The sequence below is a fragment of the Talpa occidentalis genome, unplaced genomic scaffold, assembly GCF_014898055.3.
Source record: "Talpa occidentalis isolate TD23 unplaced genomic scaffold, MPIMG_talOcc4v2.1 talOcc4.3, whole genome shotgun sequence".
Classification (NCBI taxonomy): Eukaryota; Metazoa; Chordata; class Mammalia; order Eulipotyphla; family Talpidae; genus Talpa; species Talpa occidentalis.
This window is the reverse complement of record NW_023603184.1, coordinates 140,316,717-140,322,556: the sequence shown is the minus strand read 5'-3', so window position 1 is coordinate 140,322,556 and position 5,840 is coordinate 140,316,717. Positions and strand designations below refer to the sequence as shown.

The window sequence follows — 5,840 nt, the reverse complement described above, 5'->3', positions numbered from 1 at the left end:
TCAGCAGTGTATTTCAGTCAATCTGCCTGTTCCATTCTCCACTCTGTCTCTGGTGAATCCTCTCACCCTCCACACCTCTGGCCTGTACCACAGTTCTTGCATGCATAAATAAATAAATCTTAAAAAATAAAAACTATGCTTAATATTAAAAATTCAGTAAGAATATAAAAAATAAGGTAGGGCCTCCCTGGTGGCGCAGCGGTTGAGCGCTGGGCTGCGAAGCTGTCCGCAGCCTCTGCAGCGCTGGTTCAATCCCCGGCCACCGGTGAGGGTCCCACATGGCATGCAGACCTCTCCTGTCTCACTCACTGCTTCCCTCAGCAGTGTGCTTCATCAGTCTGCCTGTTCTGCTCTCTGCTCTGACTCTGGTGAATTCTCTCGTCCTCCCGCACTTCTGACTGTACCCAGTGCTTGTGTAAATAAATAAATCTTAAAAAAATTAAATAAATAAGGTACTGTGTTGTATGAAAGGAGAGAAGGTTAGCACTCCCCTTGACAAGGATGGAAGAGGCTTCGGCCTGCAACACGCATACGGTTAAGGCATTGCCACCTACTTCGTGGCATCTAACCACTGTTTTTCAAAAAAGATAAACACATGCAATTTGCAGCAACATGGATGGCACTGGAAGGGATCATGCTCAGTGAAATAAGCCAAAAAGAAAAAGAAAAATACCGGATGGTCTCACTCACAGCAGGAATCTAGAAAACTTAAATAAGGGACCAGGAAAATGAATAACTATAAGAAAGTGAAAATCAAAATCAACAAAAAAACTATGAACCAGAGACACTTTTTGGGGGTGGGGGCAGGAGGGGAGGGATTGGGGTCAGAATGTGGGGTTGCAATTGTATGGGGAATATAAAAATAAAATTTATTATTTAAAAAAAAAAGAGGTAAAAATAAAGAACCAGACAAAAAAAAAAATAACCAAGATGAAAATGGATACTTTGTTCAAAAATGAAAACATGTAAAAATATGCAAAATAAAATAAAATAAAAATAATAAAGAATATTAAAATAAAAAAAATAAGGTACTATCACCATATTATAGAAAAATAATTATGAAAATGTGATACATAAGTTTATGGCAATAAACTCAATGTTTTATGGGAAATGAACTCTATACTAAGAAGATGAGAAAACCTGAACAAATTAATAACCTCAGGAGAAATCAGAATTACAAGCCCAGGATATAGGATTTTTAAATTAATTTGTTATTCATTTACATATCTATATACCTTTGGGGCTGTATTTTCACTCCTCTATATGTATACCCTCCACCAAACCCCCAAAGATACAGAATTCTTAAAAGGCCCAGACACAAATGGACTGATAGTTGTGCAATAGCTAATTTTTAAAGAATAAGTAATTTCTATGTTACTTAAATTATAGTAAACCTTCAAAAATATAGAAATTTCCCCCATTAATTTTATGAAAATAGAGCAACTTAACATCACATCCAAGTAAAGAGGGCACAAAAACAAAACTACAGTGCAAACTCACCTACAAATTATCTAAATGACCTATCAGTAAATTGCATCCACAGTGATAATAATAGCTAACATATCAGCTACCTGTGACACACCCTGTTCTACATGAGTCATATAGTAACTCATTTAATACCCCAAAACCTCAAGAGGCAAGTCTCTCTATTATTCCCATTATACAGATGAGGACCCTGAGGCAGACAAAGTCACTGTCCTGGGATCACTCAGCCATCTTGGAGATGGGTTTTATCACACCTTTTGAACAGAGACAGTCTAAACCCAGATTCCTGCTCCATTAAACAAAATGGCTACAACCAAGTAAAACTTACTCCATAAATATCATTCAATTAAAGATGTCTATCAAATAAGTTCATAAGCAATGTACTAAAAGAGAAAAGATGTCATATCAATACCCAGTCATTTTCAAGAAAAACTACCAGTGGTACAGAAGCAAATAAAGACAACTTATAAACATCCAATGGCAAACATTAAATAGTATATTGAAGTTATTTCCATGAAAATTAGATTAAAAAGTATTCCCTCAATTATCATTCCAGTTTCAGCAAAAAAATCATCATTATAAATACTGAAAAAGACAAAAAATTATTGGTTTCTTAACATTATTGCATATTCAGAAAAGCCAAGAGATGAACATATTTTTCAACAAAAAGAAAAATTGGCAATGTTATTAGGTATAAGATAAATATACAAAAACTCAGAATAATTTTATTGATAATAACATAACCGGTTATGAATAGAAATGGAAAACATCCCATTGGTATTTGTCAAATCAAAAGCAAACAAAATCCCACAACCTAAAGACCTATATTTTGAAAATCATAACTTTTATTGAAGGGCTAAAACAAAGCAGAACTAATAAATACTTCCTGGTCTTATGTGGGAGGTCTTAATCTTAGAAATGGTAAACACTTCCAAATGGATACAATTTTAGGCAAATCCAATCATAATACCAGCATTTTAAAACTAGCCAAAATAAATATGACGTTTACATGGAAGGATATATATCTTAGACTAGCCAATAATTTTAGAGGAACACATGTGCAAAGCATAGGACATTGTGTCTTGCCAAATATTGAAATTTCTTACAAGGGCCTCCCCTGGTGGCGCAGGCAGTTGAGCGCAGCACTGTGAAGTTGTCCATAGCCTCTGCAGTGCTGATTCGATGCCGGCCAGAGAGATACCCACATGGCGTGGCAGACCTCTCCTGTCTCTCCCGCTGCTCCCCTCAGCAGTGTATTTCAGTCAGTCTGCCTGTTCTGCTCCCCACTCTGTCTCTGGTGAATCCTCTCACCCTCCCACACATCTGACCTGTACCCCAATTCTTGTATGCATGAATAAACAAATCTTTTAACAAAAATTTCTTACAAAGCTACCATGATAAAATGGCCTTCTGGTACACAGCCTAAAACATTTTTATATTTTAGTGTCTATGGGGTAATACCGAAAGAATTTAAGAACAGCGTATTCAAAGTCAACAAATTAACATAGTTTAATTATTTATTTACCTAATATAGAACACTCTACTATGATGTGTCATAGTAGAGATGTTAATAAAAGGATGCAATAAAATAGAGGGGACAGGACAGATCCAAAGATACATGGTAGTTTCCTATATAATCAAGTTGGCATTTTAGTTCAAGGTGATGCATGATTTCTTGAATAAATAGTGGTAGCATAACTTACTGTCCACTTGAAATAAACCCCCAAACAACAAAATTCCACAATCTTTTTTTTTAATTATGTGGGAAAAGATGTCATAAATTTAGTTGAAAAGCAAACGGTAGATTTGAGGAAAATATTTGTATCATATGAAACAGTTCAAATGTCATCCCAAATATAAAACTTGCTCCTATAAATTATTTTAAAAAAGACAAACAGCCCAATTTAACAATGGACAAATGTATAAACAGGCAATTTGTAGATAAGAAAATGCAGTCATCAGCACTTGAAAATATGTATAACCCCACTAGTAGTTTGGAAATGCAAGATTAGTAGCCAATCTTTCTTTTTTTTTTTTTTAAAGATTTATTTATTTATGCACACAAGAGCTGGGGTACAGGCCAGAGATGCAGGGGTTGAGAGGATTCACCAGAGACAGAGTGGGGAAAAGAACAGGCAGATTGACTGAAATACACTGCTGAAGGGAGCAGCGGGCGAGACAGGAGAGGTCTGCTGGACCATGTGGGTTGCTCCCTAGTTGGCCAGGGATCGAACTCATGCTGCAGAGGCTGTGGATTGCTTTGTAGTGCGGTGCTTAACCCCTTGCGTCACAGGGAGGCCCAGTAGCCAATCTATCAACTTCAGATTGTGAGTTACTAACAGAAACAGAGTCTGATGTTGAGGATGGAACTAAAACTGCTAATCCCCTATACAGCTGATAAAAATGTCAATTGCTACACTCTTTTACAAAATTTATAAAATATTCATATGCTTTAAGGATTCTACTTAGAAGACTATACTATGTAGAAACAGAAACTAATATGTAAGAATAGGTTTAAGAATTTGTATTATGGCATTATTTATGATGTCCAAAAAATTTACTTCAAAGCAGCCTGAATGTTCATTGCAAGGAACAATTGAATAAATTATGATACACCCACACCATGTACTATTATGCAGCCTTGAAAAGGATGTGAGGTGTACCCTGTTGTTCTGGAGATGTCCAGAACATTACTAAGTGCAAAAAGATGTTGTAGAATAATGAGTGTGGCATAGTTCCACTTATAAAAACAAAGTACACAGAACAATAGAATACAATTGAGAATCCAGAAATAAAACTACATATTTATGAACAACTAATTTATGAAAAAAGGAGCAAAGTAAATTCAGTGGAGCAAGGAAAGCCTCTGCAATAAATGGTGCTGGGAAATTGTTCTGCCACATGCAAAAGAATGAAACTAGACTATTATCTCACACCAGACAGGAAAAACAACTAAAAATGGGTAAAAGACTTGGATAAGACCTGAAACCATAAAATACATAGAAGAAAGCATAGGCTAAACACTCCACAACACAAACTTCAGAAACATCTTTGTGGACTCATTTCCAGTGGCAAGGACAACAAAAAAACGAACCACTGGGACTATATCTATCAAACTAAAGCTTCTGTACAGCTACAAAGACAGTGGACAACACAAAGACATGCCCTAGCGAATGGGAGAAAATATTTGCACACCATACATCTGATAAGGGATTGATATGAAAGATCTACAAAGCACTTATGCAACTCAACACAAACAAACAACCCAATCATAAAATGGGCAGAAGTGCTAAATAGGCACTTCTCCAAGGAGGACATGCTGATGGCCAACAGACACATGAAAAAAAGCTCATCATCACTTATCATGGGGGAAATGCAAATCAAAACCACAGGGAGATGCCACCTCACACCTGTGAGAATGGCCCACATCAAAAACATTACAAACAAGCGCTGGCGAGGGCATGGAGAAAAAGGAATCCTATTATACCTTTGGTGGCAATGAAGACTGGTCCAGCCTTTATGGAAAGCAGTGTGGATATTCTCCAAAAGACTAAAATTGGATTTACCATATGGCCCAGCAATTCCACTCCTAGGTATCGATCCAAAGAGCACAAAAACACTAATTAGAAAGGAAATCTGCACTCCTATGTTTATAGCCGCACTATTTAAAGTAGACAAGGTACAGAAACAACCTAAATGTCCCAGAACAGATGAATGAATTAGGAATATGTGGTACAGGGCCTCCTTGGTGGCACAAGGGGTTAAGTATCAGCACTGTGAAGTTACCAGTAGCCGCTACAGCATGAGTTCGATCCCCAGCCAGGGAGCTGACCCACATGGCACAGCAGACCTCTCCTGGCTTGCCCACCGCTCCCCTCAGCAGTGTATTTCAGTAGATCTGCCTGGTCTGCTCCCCACTCTGTCTCTGGTTGATTCTCTCACCTCCCCTCTCCCTGCAGCTCTGGCCTATTCCCCAGCTCTTGAATGCATAAATAAAAAATAAATCTTAAATAAAAAGAATATGTGGTACATATACAATGGAATATTACTCAACGGTTAAAAAAGATAAACTCATGCTATTTGCAGCAACATGGATGGAACTAGAAGGGATAATTCTAAGTGAAGAGAGCTGGAAAGGGAAAGGTAAATACTGGATGGTTTCATTTACCTGTGGAATCTAGAGAAACCAAAGAAAGGATCAGACAAAGACAAAATATGAGGCTGACCCTTGAAAACAGACTGTAGATCTGAGACTCTAAGGGGAAGGAAGGGGGGGCGGGAGACAGGGAGAGTAGAGAACATGTAGGAGGAGAGCTCTGTGGAGGGTGGATGACTGTGGGCACTTGGTGGTGGGA

At 37.7% G+C, this 5,840-nt stretch overlaps 1 non-coding gene across 1 annotated transcript; it reads left to right on the top strand.

Annotated features, from left to right (window-relative positions):
- Positions 1-457: 457 nt before the first annotated feature.
- Positions 458-580, top strand: LOC119256459 (U6atac minor spliceosomal RNA). The gene has a single exon (XR_005127789.1). It is a non-coding gene; the product is annotated as a U6atac minor spliceosomal RNA (small nuclear RNA).
- The last annotated feature ends 5,260 nt before the right edge of the window (positions 581-5,840 follow it).